Below are 19,508 nucleotides of genomic sequence, written 5' to 3'. Positions count from 1 at the left end.
GAGGGAGGCCGAACAGACGCACGTACGTTCGAATTCCGCTCAAACGATGCAGAAAAAGGCCGAACAGACGCACGTACGTTCGAATTCCGCTCGATCGGATCAGAGGGCTGCCGAACGGGCGCAAGTACGTTCGAATTCCGCTCGAACGTAGCAGAGGGAGGCCGAACGCTCGCACGTACGTTTGAATTCCGCTCGAACGGTCCAGAGGGAGGCCGAACAGACGCACGTACGTTCGAATTCCGCTCGAACGTAGCAGAGGGAGGCCGAACGCACGCACGTACGTTCGAATTCCGCTCAATCGGTGCAGAGGGGGGCCGAACGTACGCAGGTAAGATCGAATTATGTTCGATCGGTGCACAGAGAAGCCAAACGGACGCACGTACGTTCGAATTCACCTCGAATGGTGCAGAGGGAGGCAGAACGGACGCATGTACGTTCGATTTCCGCTCGAACGGTGCAGAGGGAGGCCCAACGAACACACGTACGTTTGAATTCCGCTAGAACGGCGCAGAGGGAGGCCGAACGGACACAAGTATGTTCGAAATCCACTCGAACGGCTCATAGAGAAGACGAACGCCCGCACGTGCGTTCGAATTCCGTTCGATCGGTGCAGAGGGAGGCCGAACTGACGCACGTACGTTGGAATTCCGCTCGAACGGCGCAGAGGGAGGCGGAACGGACGCACGTACATTCGAATTCCGCTGGATCGGTGCAGAGGGAGACCGAACAGACGCACGTACGTTCGAATTACACTCGAACGGTGCAGAAAGAGGCCGAAAGGACGCACGTACGTTCGAATTCCGCACGAACGGCGCAGAGGGAGGCTGAACGGACGCACGTACGTTCGAATTCCGCTCGAACGGTGCAGAGGAAACCGAACGGACGAACGTACGTTCGAATTCCGCTCCATGGGTGCATACGGACGCCGAATGCACGCACGTACTTTCGAATTCCGCTCGAACGTCGCAGAGGGAGGGCGAACGGACGCACGTACGTTTGAATTCCGCTCCAACGGTGCAGAGAGAGGCCGAACAAACACACGTACGTTCGAATTCCTCTGGAACTGTGAAGGGGAGGTCGAACAGACGCACGTACGGTCGAATTCCGCTCGAACGGCGCAGAGGGAGGCCGATCGGACGAACGTACGTTAGAATTCCGCTCGAACGGCTCCTAGGGAGGCCAAACTGACGCAGGTATGTTCGAATTCCTCTCGAACGGTGCACAGGGATGTCAAACAGACGCACGTAAGTTCGAATTCCTCTCGAACGGCGCAGAGGGAGTCTAAACGGACCCAGGTACTTTCGATTTCCGCTCGTACATTGCAGAGGGAGGTCGAACAGACGCACGTACGTACGAATTCCGTTCGGACGGTGCAGAGGGAGGCCGAACGGATGCACATACGTTCGAATTCCTCTCGAACGATGCAGAGGGAGGCCGGACGGACGCACGTACGTTAGAATTCCGGCCGAACGTTGTAGAGGGAGGCCGAACGGACGCACATACGTTCGAATTCCGCTCGAACGGTGCAGAGGTAGGCCGAACGGACGCAAGTCCGTTCGAATTCCGCTCGTACAGCGTAGAGGGATTCCGAATGTAGGCACTTACGTTCGAATTTCGCTCGAATTCTGCGGAGGGAGACCGAACGGACGCACTTTCTTTCGAATTCTACTCGAAAGCTGCAGAGGGAGGCCGAACGTACGCACGTACGTTCGACTTCCTCACGAACGGTGCAGAGGCAGTCCGAACGGACGCACGTACTTTCGATTTCCGCTCGTACGTTACAGAGGGAGGCCGAACAGACGCACGTACGTCCGAATTCCGTTCGAACGGTGCAGAGGGAGGCCGAACGGACGCACGTACGTTCGAATTCCGCTCGAACGATGCCAAGGGAGGCCAAACTGACGCACGTATGTTCGAATTCCTCTCGTACAGCGCCAAGGGAGGCCGAACGGACGCAAGTACGGTCGAATTGCGCCCGAACGGTGCCAACGGAGGCCAAACTGACGCACGTAGTTTCGAATTCAGCTCGAAATGTGCAGAGGAAGGCCGAACGGACGCACGTACGTTCGAATTCCGCTCGATCGGTGCAGAGGGAAGCTGGACGGACGCACGGAGTTTCGAATTCCGCTAAAACGGTGCAGAGGAAACCGAACGGACGAACGTACGTTCGAATTCCGCTCGAACGGCTCAGAAGGAGGCCGAAGGGAAGCACGTACGTTCGAATTCCGCTCGATGGGTGCAAAGGAACGCCGAATGCACGAAAGTACTTTCGAATTCCGCTCGATCGGTGCAGAGGGAGGCCGAACGGACGCACGTACGGTCGAAATCCACTCCAACGGCGCAGAGACAGCCCGAACGGCCGCACGTGCGTTCCAATTCCGCTCGATCGGTGTAGAGGGAGGCCGAACGGACGCACGTACGTTCGAATTCCGCTCGAACGGCGCAGAGGGAGGCCGAACGGACGCACGTACGTACGAATTCCGCTCTATCGGTGCAGTGGGAGACCGAACGGACGCAAGTACGTTCGAATTCCGCTCAATCGGTGCAGAGGGGGTCGAACGTACGCAGGTAAGATCGAATTATGCTCGATCGGTGCAGAGAGAAGCCAAACGGACGCACGTACGTTCGAATTCACCTCGAACGGTGCAGAGGGAGCCAGAACGGACGCATGTACGTTCGATTTCCGCTCGAACGGTGCAGAGGGAGGCCGAACGAACACACGTACGTTTGAATTCCGCTAGAACGGCGCAGAGGGAGGCCGAACGGACGCAAGTATGTTCGAAATCCACTCGAACGGCTCATAGAGAAGACGAACGCCCGCACGTGCGTTCGAATTCTGCTCGATCGGTGCAGAGGGAGGCCGAACTGACGCACGTACGTTGGAATTCCGCTCGAACGGCGCAGAGGGAGGCGGAACGGACGCACGCACATTCGAATTCCGCTGGATCGGTGCAGAGGGAGACCGAACAGACGCACGTACGTTCGAATTACACTCGAACGGTGCAGAGGGAGGCCGATCGGACGCACGTACGTTAGAATTCCGCTCGAACGGCGCCAAGGGAGGCCAAACTGACGAACGTATGTTCGAATTCCTCTCGAACGGTGCACAGGGAGGTATAACAGACCAGACGCACGTAAGTTCGAATTCCTCTCGAACGGCGCAGAGGGATTCTGAACGGACGCAGGTACTTTCGATATCCGCTCGTACATTGCAGAGGGAGGCCGAACAGACGCACGTACGTTCGAATTCCGCTCAAACGATGCAGAAAAAGGCCGAACAGACGCACGTACGTTCGAATTCCGCTCGATCGGATCAGAGGGCTGCCGAACGGGCGCAAGTACGTTCGAATTCCGCTCGAACGTAGCAGAGGGAGGCCGAACGCACGCACGTACGTTTGAATTCCGCTCGAACGGTCCAGAGGGAGGCCGAACAGACGCACGTACGTTTGAATTCCGCTCGAACGTAGCAGAGGGAGGCCGAACGGCCGCACGTACGTTCGAATGCAGAAGGAGGCCCAACAGACGCACGTACATTCGAATTCCGCTCGTACAGCGCAGACGAAGACCGACCGAACGCACGTACGTTCGAATTTCGCTCGAACGGTGCAGAGGGACGCCGAACGGACGCAGGTAAGATCGAATTCCACTCGATCGGTGCAGAGGGAAGCCAAACGGAGGCACGTACGTTCGAATTCACCTCGAGCGGTGCAGAGAGAGGCAGAACGGACGCACGTACGTTCGAATTTCGATTGAACGATGCAGAGAGGGGCCGAACGCACGCACGTACGTTCGAATTCCGCTCGATCGGTGTAGAGGGAGGCGAATTCCACTTGTACAGCGTAGAGGGATTCCGAAAGGAGGCACTTACGTTCGAATTTCGCTCGAATTCTGCGGAGGGAGACCGAACGGACGCACGCTCTTTCGAATTCTACTCGAAGGCTGCAGAGGGAGGACGAACAGACTCACATACGTTCGAATTCCGCTCGAACGGTGCAGAGGGAGTCCGAACGGACGCACGTACTTTCGATTTCCGCTAATACGTTGCAGAGGGAGGCCCAACAGTCGCACGTACTTTCGATATCCGTTCGAACGGGGCAGAGGGAGGCCCAACAGACGCACGTACGTTCGAATTCCGTTCGAACGGTGAAGAGGGAGGCCGAACGGACGCACGTACGTTCGAATTCCGCTCGAACGGTGCCAAGGGAGGCCAAACTGACGCCTGTATGTTCGAATTCCGCTCGTACAGTGCCAAGGGACGCAGAACGGACGCAAGTACGGTCGAATTCCGATCGAACGGTCCCAAAGGAGGCAAAACTGACGCACGTACGTTCGAATTCCGCTCGAAACGTGCTGAGGGAGGCCTACCGGACACACGTACGGTCAAATTACGCTCGAACGGCGCAGAGGAAGGCTGATTGGGCGCATGTATGTTCGAATTCCGCTTAGACGGTGCAGAGGGAGGCCCAACGGATTCACGTAATTTCGAATTTCGCTCGAACGTTGCAGATGGAGGCGGAACGGGCGCACGTACGTTCGAATTCTTCTCGAACGGTGCAGAGGGAGGTCCAACGGACGCACGTACGTTCGAATTCCGCTCGAACGGTGTAGAGGGAGGCCGAACGGAAGCACGAACGTTCGACTTCCGCTCGAAAGGTGCAGAGGGAGGCCGAATGGCTGCAAGAACGTTCTAATTCCGCTCGAACGGTGCAGAAGGAGGCCGAACGGATGCACATACGTTCGAATTCCTCTCGGACTGTGCAGTGGGAGGTCGACAGGACGCACGTACGGTCGAATTCCGCTCGAACGGCGCAGAGGGAGGCCGATCGGGCGCATGTATGTTCGAATTCCGCTCAAACGGTGCAGAGGGAGGCCGAACAGATGCACGTAAGATCGAATTCCACTCGATCGGTGCAGAGGGAAGCCAAACGGAGGCACGTACATTCGAATTCACCTCGAGCGGTGCAGAGGGAGGCAGAACGGACGCACGTACGTTTGAATTCCGCTAGAACGGACGAATTTCGCTTGAACGATGCAGAGGGAGGCCGAACAAACGCACGTACGTTCGAATTCCGCTCGATCGGTGTAGAGCGAGGCCAAACGGACGCACGGAGGTTCTAATTCCGCTCGAACGGTGCAGAAGAAACCGAACGGACGAATTTCGCTTGAACGATGCAGAGGGAGGCCGAACAAACGCACGTACGCTTGAATTCGTCCCGAACGGTGCAGAGGGAGGCCAAACTGACGCACGTACGTTCGAATTCAGGTCAAAAGGTGCATAGGGAGGACGAACGGGTGTACGTACGTTCGAATTCCACTCGTACAGCGCAGAGGGAGGCCGAATGGCTGCAAGAACGTTCTAATTCCGCTCGAACGGTGCAGAGGGAGGCCGAACGGATGCACATACGTTCGAATTCCTCTCGAACGATGCAGAGGGAGGCCGAACGGACGCAAGTAAGTACGAATTCCTCTCGAACGATGCAGACGGATGCCGGTCGGACGCACGTACGTTAGAATTTCGCCCGAACGTTGTAGAGGGAGGCCGAATTTGAATGTACGTGCGTCTGTTGGGCCTCCTTCTGCATCGTTTGAGCGAAATTCGAACGTACGTGCGTCCGTTCGGCCTTACTCTGCACCGTTCGCGCGGTATTCGAACGTACCTTCGCCTGTTGGGCCTCCCTCTGCGCCGTTAGAGCGGAATTCGAACGTAGGTGCGTCCGTTCGGCCTCTGTCAGCACCTATCGAGCGGAATTCGAACGTAGGTGCGTCTGTTCGGCGTCCATCTGCATCGTTCGAGCGAAATTCGAACGTACGTGTGTCCGTTCGGCCTCCCTCTGCGCTGTTCGTGCGGAATTCGAACGTACGTGCGTCCTTTCGGCCTTCCTCTGCACCGTTCGAGTAGAATTCGAACGTACGTGCGTTTGTTCGGCCTCCCTCTGCGCCGTTCGATCGGAATTCGAACGCACGTGCGGCCGTTCGGCCTGTTTCTGCGCCGTTCGAGTGGAATTCAAACGTTCTTGCGTCCTTTCGGCCTCTCTCTGCACTGTTCGAGCGTAATTCGAACGTACGTGCGTCCGTCCGTTCGGCTTCCCTCTGCGCCGTTCGATCGGAATTCAAACGTACGTGCGTTCGTTCGGCCTCCCTCTGCACCCATCGAGCGGAATTCGAGCGTACGTGCTTCCGCTCGGCCTCCCTCTGCGTTGTACGAGCTGATTTCGAACGTACGGTCGTGCGTTCGGTTTCCTCTGGACCGTTCGAGCGGAATTCGAACGTCCGTGCGTCCGTTCGGCCTCCCTCTGCACCGATTGAGCGGAATTCAAACGTACGTGCTTTCGTTCGGCCTCCCTCTGCACCGTTTGAGCGGAATTCGAACGTACGTGCGTCCGTTCGGTCTCCCTCTGCACCGTTCGAACGGAATTCGAACGTACGTTCGTCCATTCGGTTTCCTCTGCACCATTCGAGCGGAATTCGAACCTCCGTGCGTCCGTTTTTCCTCCCTCGGCACCGACCTTACCTGCGTCTGTTCGGCCTCCCTCTGCGCCGTTCGAGCGGAATTCGAAAGTACTTGCGTGCATTCGGCGTTCCTTTGCACCCATCGAGCGGAACTCGAACCTCGTGCGTCCGTTCGTCCTCCCTCTGCACCGTTCGAGCGAAATTCGAACGTACGTGCGTCCGTTCGGCCTTCCTCTGCGCTGTACCAGTGAAATTCGTTCGTACTTTCGTTCGTTCGGTTTCCACTGCACCGTTCGAGCGGAATTCGAACGTACCTGCGTCCGTTCGGTCTCCCTCTGCACCGATCGAGCGGAATTTGAATGTACGTGCGTCTGTTGGGCCTCCTTCTGCATCGTTTGAGCGGAATTCGAACGTATGTGCGTCCGTTAGGCCTCACTCTGCGCCGTTCGCGCAGAATTCGAACGTACCTTCGTCTGTTGGGCCTCCCTCTGCGCCGTTAGAGCGGAAGTCGAACGTAGGTGCGTCCGTTCCGCATCCGTCTGCACCTATCGAGCGGAATTCGAACGCACGTGCGGCCGTTCGGCGTCCATCTGCGCCGTTCGAACCGAATTCGAACGTACGTGTGTCCGTTCGGCCTCCCTCTGCGCTGTTCGAGTGTAATTCGAACGTACGTGCGTTTGTTCGGCCTCCCTCTGCACCGATCCAGCGGAATTCGAATGTACGTGCTTCCGCTCGGCCTCCCTCTTCGCCGTTCGATCGGAATTCGAACGTATGTGCGTCCGTTCGGCCTCCCTCTACGCTGTCCGTGCGGAATTCGAACGTACGTGCGTCCTTTCGGCCTTCCTCTGCACCGTTCGAGTAGAATTCGAACGTACGTGCGTTTGTTCGGCCTCCCTCTGCGCCGTTCGATCGGAATTCGAACGCACGTGCGGCCGTTCGGCCTGTTTCTGCGCCGTTCGAGTGGAATTCAAACGTTCTTGCGTCCTTTCGGCCTCTCTCTGCACTGTTCGAGCGTAATTCGAACGTACGTGCGTCCGTCCGTTCGGCTTCCCTCTGCGCCGTTCGATCGGAATTCAAATGTACGTGCGTTTGTTCGGCCTCCCTCTGCACCCATCGAGCGGAATTCGAGCGTACGTGCTTCCGCTCGGCCTCCCTCTGCGTTGTACGAGCTGATTTCGAACGTACGGTCGTGCGTTCGGTTTCCTCTGGACCGTTCGAGCGGAATTCGAACGTCCGTGCGTCCGTTCGGCCTCCCTCTGCACCGATTGAGCGGAATTCAAACGTACGTGCTTTCGTTCGGCCTCCCTCTGCACCGTTTGAACGGAATTCGAACGTACGTGCGTCCGTTCGGTCTCCCTCTGCACCGTTCGAACGGAATTCGAACGTACGTTCGTCCGTTCGGTTTCCTCTGCACCACTCGAGCGGAATTCGAACCTCCGTGCGTCCGTTTTTCCTCCCTCGGCACCGACCTTACCTGCGTCTGTTCGGCCTCCCTCTGCGCCGTTCGAGCGGAATTCGAAAGTACTTGCGTGCATTCGGCGTTCCTTTGCACCCATCGAGCGGAACTCGAACCTCGTGCGTCCGTTCGTCCTCCCTCTGCACCGTTCGAGCGAAATTCGAACGTACGTGCGTCCGTTCGGCCTTCCTCTGCGCTGTACCAGTGAAATTCGTTCGTACTTTCGTTCGTTCGGTTTCCACTGCACCGTTCGAGCGGAATTCGAACGTACCTGCGTCCGTTCGGTCTCCCTCTGCACCGATCGAGCGGAATTTGAATGTACGTGCGTCTGTTGGGCCTCCTTCTGCATCGTTTGAGCGGAATTCGAACGTATGTGCGTCCGTTAGGCCTCACTCTGCGCCGTTCGGGCAGAATTCGAACGTACCTTCGTCTGTTGGGCCTCCCTCTGCGCCGTTAGAGCGGAAGTCGAACGTAGGTGCGTCCGTTCCGCATCTGTCTGCACCTATCGAGCGGAATTCAAACGTACGTGCTTTCGTTCGGCCTCCCTCTGCACCGTTTGAGCGGAATTCGAACGTACGTGCGTCCGTTCGGTCTCCCTCTGCACCGTTCGAACGGAATTCGAACGTACGTTCGTCCGTTCGGTTTCCTCTGCACCACTCGAGCGGAATTCGAACCTCCGTGCGTCCGTTTTTCCTCCCTCGGCACCGACCTTACCTGCGTCTGTTCGGCCTCCCTCTGCGCCGTTCGAGCGGAATTCGAAAGTACTTGCGTGCATTCGGCGTTCCTTTGCACCCATCGAGCGGAACTCGAACCTCGTGCGTCCGTTCGTCCTCCCTCTGCACCGTTCGAGCGAAATTCGAAATTACGTGCGTCCGTTCGGCCTTCCTCTGCGCTGTACCAGTGAAATTCGTTCGTACTTTCGTTCGTTCGGTTTCCACTGCACCGTTCGAGCGGAATTCGAACGTACCTGCGTCCGTTCGGTCTCCCTCTGCACCGATCGTGCGGAATTTGAATGTACGTGCGTCTGTTGGGCCTCCTTCTCCATCGTTTGAGCGGAATTCGAACGTATGTGCGTCCGTTAGGCCTCACTCTGCGCCGTTCGCGCAGAATTCGAACGTACCTTCGTCTGTTGGGCCTCCCTCTGCGCCGTTAGAGCGGAAGTCGAACGTAGGTGCGTCCGTTCCGCATCCGTCTGCACCTATCGAGCGGAATTCGAACGCACGTGCGGCCGTTCGGCGTCCATCTGCGCCGTTCGAACCGAATTCGAACGTACGTGTGTCCGTTCGGCCTCCCTCTGCGCTGTTCGTGCGGAATTCGAACGTACCTGCGTCCTTTCGGCCTTCCTCTGCACCGTTCGAGAGTAATTCGAACGTACGTGCGTTTGTTCGGCCTCCCTCTGCACCGATCCAGCGGAATTCGAATGTACGTGCTTCCGCTCGGCCTCCCTCTTCGCCGTTCGATCGGAATTCGAACGTATGTGCGTCCGTTCGACCTCCCTCTGCACCGATCGAGCGGAATTCGAACGCACATGCGGCCGTCTGGCCTGTCTCTGCGCCGTTCGGCCTGTCTCTGCGCCGATCGGCCTGTCTCTGCGACGTTCGAGTGGAATTTGAACGTACTTGCGTCCGTTCGGCCTCTCTCTGCACTGTTCGCGCGGAATTCGAACGTACGTGCGTCCGTCCGTTCGGCTTCCCTCTGTGCCGTTCGAGCGGAATTCAAACGTACGTGCGTACGTTCGGCCTCCCTCTGCACCGTTCGAGTGTAATTCGAAAGTACGTGCGTGCATTCGGCCTCCCCCTGCTCCCATCGAGCGGAATTCGAGCGTACGTGCTTCCGCCCGGCCTCCCTCTGCGACGTACGATCTGATTTCGAACGTACGGTCGTGCGTTCGGTTTCCTCTGGACCGTTCGAGCGGAATTCGAACGTCCGTACGTCCGTTCGGCATCCCTTTGCGCCGATCGAGCGGAATTCAAACGTACGTGCGTTCGTTTGGTCTCCCTCTGCACCGTTCGAGCGGAATTCGAAAGTACGTGCGTCCGTTCTGCCTCCCTCTGCACCCATCGAGCGGAATTCGAACGTATGTGCTTCCGCTCGGCCTCCCTCTGCGACGTTCGAGCTGATTTCGAACCTACGGTCGTCCGTTCGGTTTCCTCTGCACGGTTCGAGCGGAATTCGAACGCCCGTGCGTCCGTTCGGCCTCTCTCTGCACCGTTCGAGCGGAATTCGAACGTACGTGCGTCCGTTCTGCCTCCCTCTGCACCCATCGAGCGGAATTCGAACGTACGTGCTTCCACTCGTCCTCCCTCTGCGACGTTCGAGCTGATTTCGAACCTACGGTCGTCCGTTCGGTTTCCTCTGCACCGTTCGAGCGGAATTCGAACGTACGTGCGTCTGTTCGACCTCCCTCTGCATGGTTCGAGCGAAATTCGAACGTACGTGCGTTCGTTCTGCCTCCCTCTGCACCGATCGAGCGGAATTCGAACGTACGTGCGTCTGTTCGGCCCCACTCTGCACCGTTCGAGCGAAATTCGAAGGTACTTGCGTCCGTTCGTCTTTCCTCTGCGCTGTTCGAGCGGAATTCGAACGTACGTGCGTCCGTTCGGACTCCCTCTGCGCCTTTCGAGCTGAATTCGAACGTACGTGTTTCCTTTCGCCCTCCCTCATCGCCGTTCGAGTGGAATTTGGACGTACGTGCGTCCGTTCGACCTCCCTATGCACCGTTCTAGCGGAATTCAAACGTACGTGCGTCTGTTCGGCCTCCCTCTATATTGTTAGAGCGAAATTCGAACGGCAGTGTGTCCGCTCGGCCTCCCTCTGCGCTGTACGAGCGGAATTCGAACGTACGTGCGTCCGTTTGGCCTCCCTCTGCAATGTTCGAGCGGAATTCGAACGTACGTTCGTCCGTTCAGCCTCCCTCTGCTCCGTTTGAGCGGAATTCGAACGTACGTGTGTCCGTTCGTCCCCCCTCTGCGCCGATGGAGCGGAATTCGAACGTACATGCGTCCGTTCGGCCTCCCTCTGCACCGTTCGAGCGGAATTCGAACGTACTTGCGTCCGTTCGGCCTCTCTCTGCACCGTTCGAGCGGAATTCGAAAGTACTTGCGTGCATTCGGCGTTCATTTGCCCCCATCGAGCGGAATTCGAACCTCCGTGCGTCCGTTCGGCCTCCCTCTGCACCGTTCGAGCGAAATTCGAACGTACGTGCGTCCGTTCGGCCTTCCTTTGCGCTGTACCAGTGAAATTCGATCTTACGTTCGTCCGTTCTGTTTCCACTGCACCGTCCGAGCGGAATTCTAACGTACCTGCGTCCGTTCGGTCTCCCTCTGCACCGATCGAGCGGAATTTGAATGTACGTGCGTCTGTTGGGCCTCCTTCTGCATCGTTTGTGCGGAATTCGAACGTACGTGCGTCCGTTCGGCCTCACTATGCGCCGTTCGCGCAGAATTCGAACGTACCTTCGTCTGTTGGGCCTCCCTCTGCGCCGTTAGAGCGGAAGTCGAACGTAGGTGCGTCTGTTCGGCCTCCGTCTGCACCTATCGAGCGGAATTCGAACATACGTGCGGCCGTTCGGCGTCCATCTGCACCGTTCGAGCGATATTCGTACGTACGTTCGTCGTTTCGGTTTCCTCTGCACCGTTCGAGCGGAATTTGAACGCACGTGCGTCCGTTCGGCCCCACTCTGCACCGTTCGAGCGAAATTCGAACGTACGTGCGTCTGTTCGTCCTTCCTCTGCGCTGTACGAGCGGAATTCGAACGTACGTTGTCCGTTCGTCCTTCCTCTGCGCTGTACGAGCGGAATTCGAACGTAGGTCCGTTCGTTCGGACTCCCTCTGCGCCTTTCGAGCTGAATTCGAGCGTACGTGTTTCCTTTCGCCCTCCCTCATCGCCATTCGAGTGGAATTCGAACGTACGTGCGTCCGTTCGGCCTCCCCATGCACCGTTCGAGCGGAATTCAAACGTACGTGCGTCCGTTCGGCCTCCCTCTGCAATGTTCGAGCGGAATTCAAACGTACGTGCGTCCGTTCGGCCTCCCTCTGCATAGTTCGAGCGAAATTCGAACGGAAGTGTGTCCGTTCGGCCTCCCTCTGCGCTGTCCGAGCGGAATTCGAACGTACGTGCGTTCGCTTGGGCTCCCTCTGCAATGTTCGAGCGGAATTCGAACGTACGTTCGTCCGTTCGTCCTCCCTCTGCACCGTTTGAGCGGAATTCGAACGTACGTGTGTCCGTTCGTCCCCCCTCTTCACCGATGGAGCGGAATTCGAACGTACGTGCGTCCGTTCGGCCTCCCTCTGCACCGTTCGAGCGAAATTCGAACGTACGTCCGTCCGTTCGGCCTCCCTCTGCACCGTTCGAGCGGAATTCGAACGTACGTGCGTCCGTTCGGCCTCCCTATAGATAGAGATATAGATAGAGAAGTATATAGAGAAACAGACAGGCTGGTAGATAGATAGTTAGGTAACTGGATAGATAGTATAGTAAAAGATATACATAAAATCCGTTCATACGCAGCCTGACAAATAGATGGATACATATGACAACTACCTGAGACACATAGATATATAGATAGATAGATCGATAGACTGATAGATAGGTGGATAGATAGAAAGATAGAAAGATATATATATATATATATATATATATATATATATATATATATATATATATATATATAGATAGATATATAGACAAACAGATAGATGAGCTCTATAGATCTTCACAGAAATGATGTTTTCTAAAGCTACAGACAACATACGATTTTTTATGGGCATGCTATATATATTTTATGGATACGCCATACGCCATATATATATATATATATATATATATATATATATGTGTGTGTGTGTGTGTGTGTGTATATATTTATGGAGACGTTCCATATGTTTTATAAATATTTTCTCTATGTTTATGGACATTTTCTACAACAATTTATACGATCACAGCCTCTATATATTTCGTTGCTTTGGCCATTAAGACATTTTATTGTGACTATCCAACGCTGCTATATTTCCTAGACAACAAACACGAACGCCCCAGAGAATATCCGCCTGTTTTTGAAGGTGTATTGTATTCGAACCAGACCAAAGTGAAAATTGGTTATAACCCTAGGTTACTGACACTCCTCTGTTTTATTTTATATTTTCTTGCAATAAAAATAATATTAAGCGAACTACGAGCTTAAGAACCGACTCAGTGTTTCTAAAACGAAGAATGGTGCCAAACCATTTAAAAAAAAATTATTTTTATTTTTATTTTTTTTAGGTAGCTTCTGTGGTTGTCGCTGTACGGGATTTGTTTTTCGCGTTGTTGCAGGAGTCTAGAAATAGCAGCAGAATCTATCTCTTTTTTAAACCATCATCATCATCTACATCGTCGTCCTCCTCCTCTCCATCTTGTTATCGTTTTCATTATTTATCATCAGCGTCGTTACCGCCTGCCTCTTCATTCACCTTCCTCGTCGTCATCACCAGCGTCGTCGCCGTTGACCGCTTCCTCTACCTTCTCCTCCTCCTCTTCATCATCATCATCGTCTTCATCAACCTCGTCCTCGTCGTCGTCGTCATCCTCCTTTTCATCATCGTCATCATCATCATCATCATCATCATCATCACCATCGTCATCATCATCATTCATCATCTTCATCATCATCATCATCATCATCGCTATTATCATCATCACCATCGTCATCATCATCACCATCGTCGTCATCCTCCTCATCGTCGTCGTCATCATCATCATCATCGTCATCATCATCATCACCATCATCACCATCATCATCATCATCATCATCATCATCATCAGCAGCAGCAGCAGCAGCAACAACAACAACAACAACTACAACAACCCCTGGACATTACTTTCTGAAGCGGTAAGAACCCCCCATGGCCGATCGTCCGGTTTCCATGGCATGTAACTGCCCGAGATCCCAACACCATCTTCGAACGAGACGTCAGTCAGACAGACAGGATTACCCATTTGCAGCTGAACGGTCTGTCTGCAATGGGAAGTGAAGTGTTTTGCTCAAGAACATAACGCATCGCCCGATCTGAGAATCGAACCACGATCTCGCGATCGTGGGTGCAACACCCCGACCACTGAGCCCCGCGCCTTCATTTTTCAAATCACACCCTACTGTGTTCTTTTCTACTCTAGGCACAAGGCCCGAAATTTTAGGGTAGGCGGCCAGTCGATTAGATCGACCCCAGTACGCAACTGGTACTTAATTTATCCTGAAAGGGTGAAAGGCCATGTCGAACTCGGCGGAATTTGAACTCAGAACGTAAAGACAGACGAAATACTGCTAAGCATTTCGCCCGGCGTGCTAACGTTTCTTATTTCTTTATTGCCCACAAGGGGCTAAACATAGAGGGGACAAACAAAGACAGACAAAGGGATTAAGCCGATTACATCGACCCTAGTGCGTAACTGGTACTTTATTTATCGATCCCGAAAGGATGAAAGGCAAAGTCGACCTCGGCGGAATTTGAACTCAGAACGTAACGGCAGCCGAAATACCGCTAAGCATTTCGATCTGTAGTTTTCGAATGAGCTTTCTCCCTTCCGGTGCCTATAAAGAAGAAACGACATTAATTCAGTGTGAAGCGATGTGAACCGATCACACAACATTCAGAGTTGGATATAAAAATTAATGATATAAAGGGAAATAACTGTTGAAATTAATACATTATGGGAGGTAACTCTTTTAGATTTTTGTTTTTACTTCATCTTTTACTTTTTCACCCTTTACTTGTTTCAGACATTATACTGCGGCCATGCTGGAGCAATCGATCCCAATGCTTAGTTTTCTTTTAAAGTTTGGTACTTATTTTATCGGTCTATTTTGTAGAACCGCAAAGTTACAGTGACATAAATAGATACACACACAGTGGATTTAAGCGGTGGAGGTGTGTGACAAGCACAGACACGAAGACACACACGTACATACATATATATATACATGTATAGTAGACATATCAAATTAGTAGCGATTACGGAGAAATCAGCGCTGGCTTGACCATTAAGCAAAATAAACTACATAGGTTAACACATACACACGCGTGCGCGCACGAACGCACATGCACATATATATGCATGATAGATCGCTAACCACTACACACATTTTTGTTCTCTGCTTGTTTCTCTGCTTGTTTCTCTCCTTGTTTCTTTCTGTGGCTCGAAACGTTAAAGGCTTTTTCAATTGCCGAGCGTTATAATTATACATCTGCTTGTTTTCTACACCACCTGTCTTCGTCTTTTGATTTTTGTGAATTCTTCCTATATAATATATGTATATATATATATATATATATATATATATATATATATATATATATATATATGTGTGTGTGTGTGTGTGTGTGTGAGAAAGTTGGTATGTGAAAGCACGTGGTTGGATGTATAAAAGATAATAAGAGTGAAAAAACTACAGAAGGCTTGTGTTACATGGTTAAAGTATATATTTAAATTATGTCAGAAAAAATGAACATTTTTTCTGACATAATTTAAATATATACTTTAACCATGTAACACAAGCCTTCTGTAGTTTTTTCACTCTTATTATCTTTTATATATATATATATATATATATATATATATATATATATATATATATATATATATATATATATATATATATATATATATGTGTATATACTGACATACATACATGCACACACGCACGCACACTCAGAAATACACACACACAACCACACACACACACACACATACACACACACACACACACACGCACACACACGACCCAAAAGTGCACTGGAATACACAACTCATTACTGCTGGGTTGGGCAAAGTAGTAGATAAGCTCCACGTTCTGCTCCTATGCTCAAAGCGTCTTGACATTAGCCTCCAGAGAGGCTAATGTGCAGAGGAGTCCATGCATCATAAAGCGAAAGAACACAGGAAACGTAATCAGTGTTAATGCTTTATATAATGTATACGTGTTTCATAAAGACAACCACAGTAGATAACATGAACCTAAAGGCCCACTTACGCAACAAATGCAGCCAGCATACCGACGAAGTGTGCCGGATTTCTGAAACACGTGTATTCACATTCACACACAATACTTTTACAAGAGGAGTGATGTCACTACTTCTTGAATAATAAATATGTACTCTACAACATCAGTATTTATATGTGTGCGCGTGTGTATGGTTATTATGTCACAAGTTGACATAATAAACATACTTAGGCTTGGTTTTTTCACAGTTATGACTATTTTTGAATACTCTTTCCTTTCTTTTTACTTATTTACTTGTTTCAGTCATTTGACTGCGGCCATGCTGGAGCACCACCATTAGTCGAACAAATCCACCTCAGGACTTATTCTTTGTAGGCCTCGTACTTATTTTATCGGTCTCTTGTGTCGATCCGCTAAGTTACGGGGACGTAAACACACCAACATCGGTTGTCAAACGATGGTTGGGGAACAGACGCAGATACACAGATACCTGGCTAAGCATTTCGCCCGGCGTACTAACGTTTCTTATTTCTTTACTGTCCACAAGGGGTTACACACAGAGGGTACAAACAAGGACAGACAAACGGATTAAGTTGATTATATCGACCCCAGTGCGTAACTGGTACTGATTTAATCGACCCCGAAAGGATGAAAGGCAAAGTCGACCTCGGCGGAATTTGAACTCAGAACGTAACGGCAGACGAAATACCGCGAAGCATTTCGCCCAGCGTGCTAACGTTTCTGCCAGCTCACCGCCTTTAGAGAGAGGATGAAATTGGTCACAGATAGCTTTATCAGTGTATCCCCGACCTCACACTTGTAGTCAACCCTGTACTTAATTTTGTCAAGCCTGGTACCCCTATTTTATCAATCTAAGTTGCAAGACACGAATACAAGCACAGATACGGATGTAAACACAATGTACGTTTTATCCCCGTCTTGCGGCTCTCAAATACCTGAACTTTATCAGATGTGGTTCTTACGTTAAGCAAGTTTAGCTACCCCTGTACTAGAACTTGTATCAACCTCCATACATCTTGCACCCAACTATATTTTAACATCCTTTCATTAGATAACTTTATTGTCATATTTAGAAGAACCATATTTGCTAGAACGTATGAACGAATAACGACATTGCGTTCGGATAATAATAATTATTAATAGACGAAAACATATTGCAATAATTCCAAAAGGAAATATAAAATGGTAAACTGTAATTCCAATTGTCTGCGATGTAAATGATTATGACTGCACTAAAAAGAAGCGTCGCGCGGTGAAAAAGAATAAATCCATAAAATGAGTCAATGTATAAAATATCACCCGATGGAGTCAATAAAGTGTCACACGACGAGATGAATAGACGTATGTTAAAATGATAAACGACGTGGGAGGAGGAAAACGTCACATGATAGAATCCTGTTACATGATTGGATGAATAAAAATAGACAATTAATAAAAAATGTTTTGTGTCGAGACAACTGGTGTCTCAATATCCCGATGTTCTTTTTACTATTTTTTTAGATCATTTAGAACTCCGTTTCTAAAAAAAAATCTATCTTAAGTAACTTATAACTCACTGTAAATTCCATGTTATTGTTTTATTTCAATCCTCATCTACATATCCTTTTCATTACAGTTGATCTGACGTTTTTATAATCCCTTCGTCATCCAGTTATTGTTGTTGTTGGCACTCTGTCGCTTACGACGTCGAGGGTTCCAGTTGATCCGATCAACGGAACAGCCTGCTCGTGAAATTAACGTGCAAGTGGCTGAGCACTCCACAGACACGTGTACCCTTAACGTAGTTCTCGGGGAGGTTCAGCGTGACACAGTGTGTGACAAAGCTGACTCTTTGAATTACAGGCACAACAGAAACAGGAAGTAAGAGTGAGAGAAAGTTGTGGTGAAAGAGTACTGCAGGGTTCGCCACCACCCCCTGCCGGAGCCTCGTGGAGCTTTTTAGGTGCTTTCGCTCAATAAACATTCACAACGCCCGTTGTGGGAATCGAAACCGCGATCCTATGACCGCGAGTCCGATGCCCTAACCACTGGGCCACTGCGCCTCCACCCAGTTATTGTAAACACTCAAATATAAAATTCTTAAATCGTTGCTTTCAAAGAACTTAACTTTAGCTGTAGGTCCTTCTGCGCAGTTTAGCGCATTTGGCAGCAAGCTTCATCCTCCAGATTCGGTTGGCTCTTGCACATCCATTCTGCATAATCCTGACGCTCTTCAGGCCATCTTGAAATGTCTACCGCCAAGTAATCTTCGGCCTGTCCGTTTTAGTCCTACCTTCAGGTGGTACTCAAGTCATGGGTGTTTTCGAGCGCCGTTGATCGGTTTGACGGAGAATGTGGCCAACCACGCAGAATCGGCGCTTTGCTATTAATCTCTTGTATTAGTTCTGACCTTACTCTTCTTAGAATCTCCTCGTTTGTAACGCGGTCCTACCAGTTGACCATCAAAATTTTTCTGAGACATCTTTGATGAAATACATTTAGTTTCCAACCCGTCCTTACTGCGCTCTTCCAAGGCAGAACACCGGAGTTACATGGACGAAATTTCACATCAGTGCTGATATTTAAGGCCACTAAGATAGCTGAAAAAGAAGGCTGTGAGCTGGCAGAATCGTTAGCAACGCCGGGCGAAATGCTTAGCGGTATTTCGTCTGCCGTTACGTTCTGAGTTCGAATTCCGCCGGGGTCGACTTTGCCTTTCATCCTTTCGGGGTCGATAAATTAAGTACCAGTTACGCACTGGGGTCGATGTAATCGACTTAATCCGTTTGTCTGTCCTTGTTTGTCCCCTCTATGTTTAGCCCCTTGTGGGCAATAAAAAAATAAGATAGCTGAAAAACTGGAACACTGCTTTCGCATGTGTGTCTATATGCAGTTCCACATTGCTGCTCACAGATTGATGAATTATTTCGGAGAACTACGTAGTCCTTAAGTATTTTCTGCTCTCAAAAAATAATATCTGGAACCATTCTTATATTCGTATTATTTGAATTCTACAGTTTCCATATTTGTTTTAATCCAGGCTCAGTGTTGAACAATATCTCATTACGAATATTGACACTGACGTTTATACCAAATTTATCTCTCCATCATTTCAACGCCAAACGATTCCCCATTCCTTATAGAACACATTCTACAACTATATTGGAATTTATCATCACTTCATTCTTTATTGCGACTTAATCTAGTTTAACGTAATCATCTTTATTCCATTATCTTCATTTTTTCCCCCCATAGAATTTCCATAACACAACCTCGTTGTTACCTTTTAAATCATAACCCGAAAAACATTTAAATTAACTTGGTTGTAAACAACCCCATCTTCTTTCAGCAATTTCTTAACTCCAGTAATTTAAAAATATTTCAAAAATATTAATATTCTACGAATTATATTTTACATTTCTTCCTGTTCCTCAGTTTATCTCGGATTATTTACAGAATTTAAACGCTTTCTCTTTTCTTCCAGCACTTTATTTAATAACATATTATTCAAACAGTTTTCTTTAAGTTATTGCTTTATACGAACTACCTCACGTTGACGAAAGTTTAGTACGTGGGCGACGCCATATTACGAAACCTATATTCATATTCAATCAAATATACGT

This window comes from Octopus bimaculoides, chromosome 27 (genome assembly GCF_046866305.1).
Source record: "Octopus bimaculoides isolate indiv1 chromosome 27, ASM4686630v1, whole genome shotgun sequence".
Classification (NCBI taxonomy): Eukaryota; Metazoa; Mollusca; class Cephalopoda; order Octopoda; family Octopodidae; genus Octopus; species Octopus bimaculoides.
The sequence above is the reverse complement of the archived record's forward strand: the minus strand, read 5'-3'. Positions refer to the sequence as shown.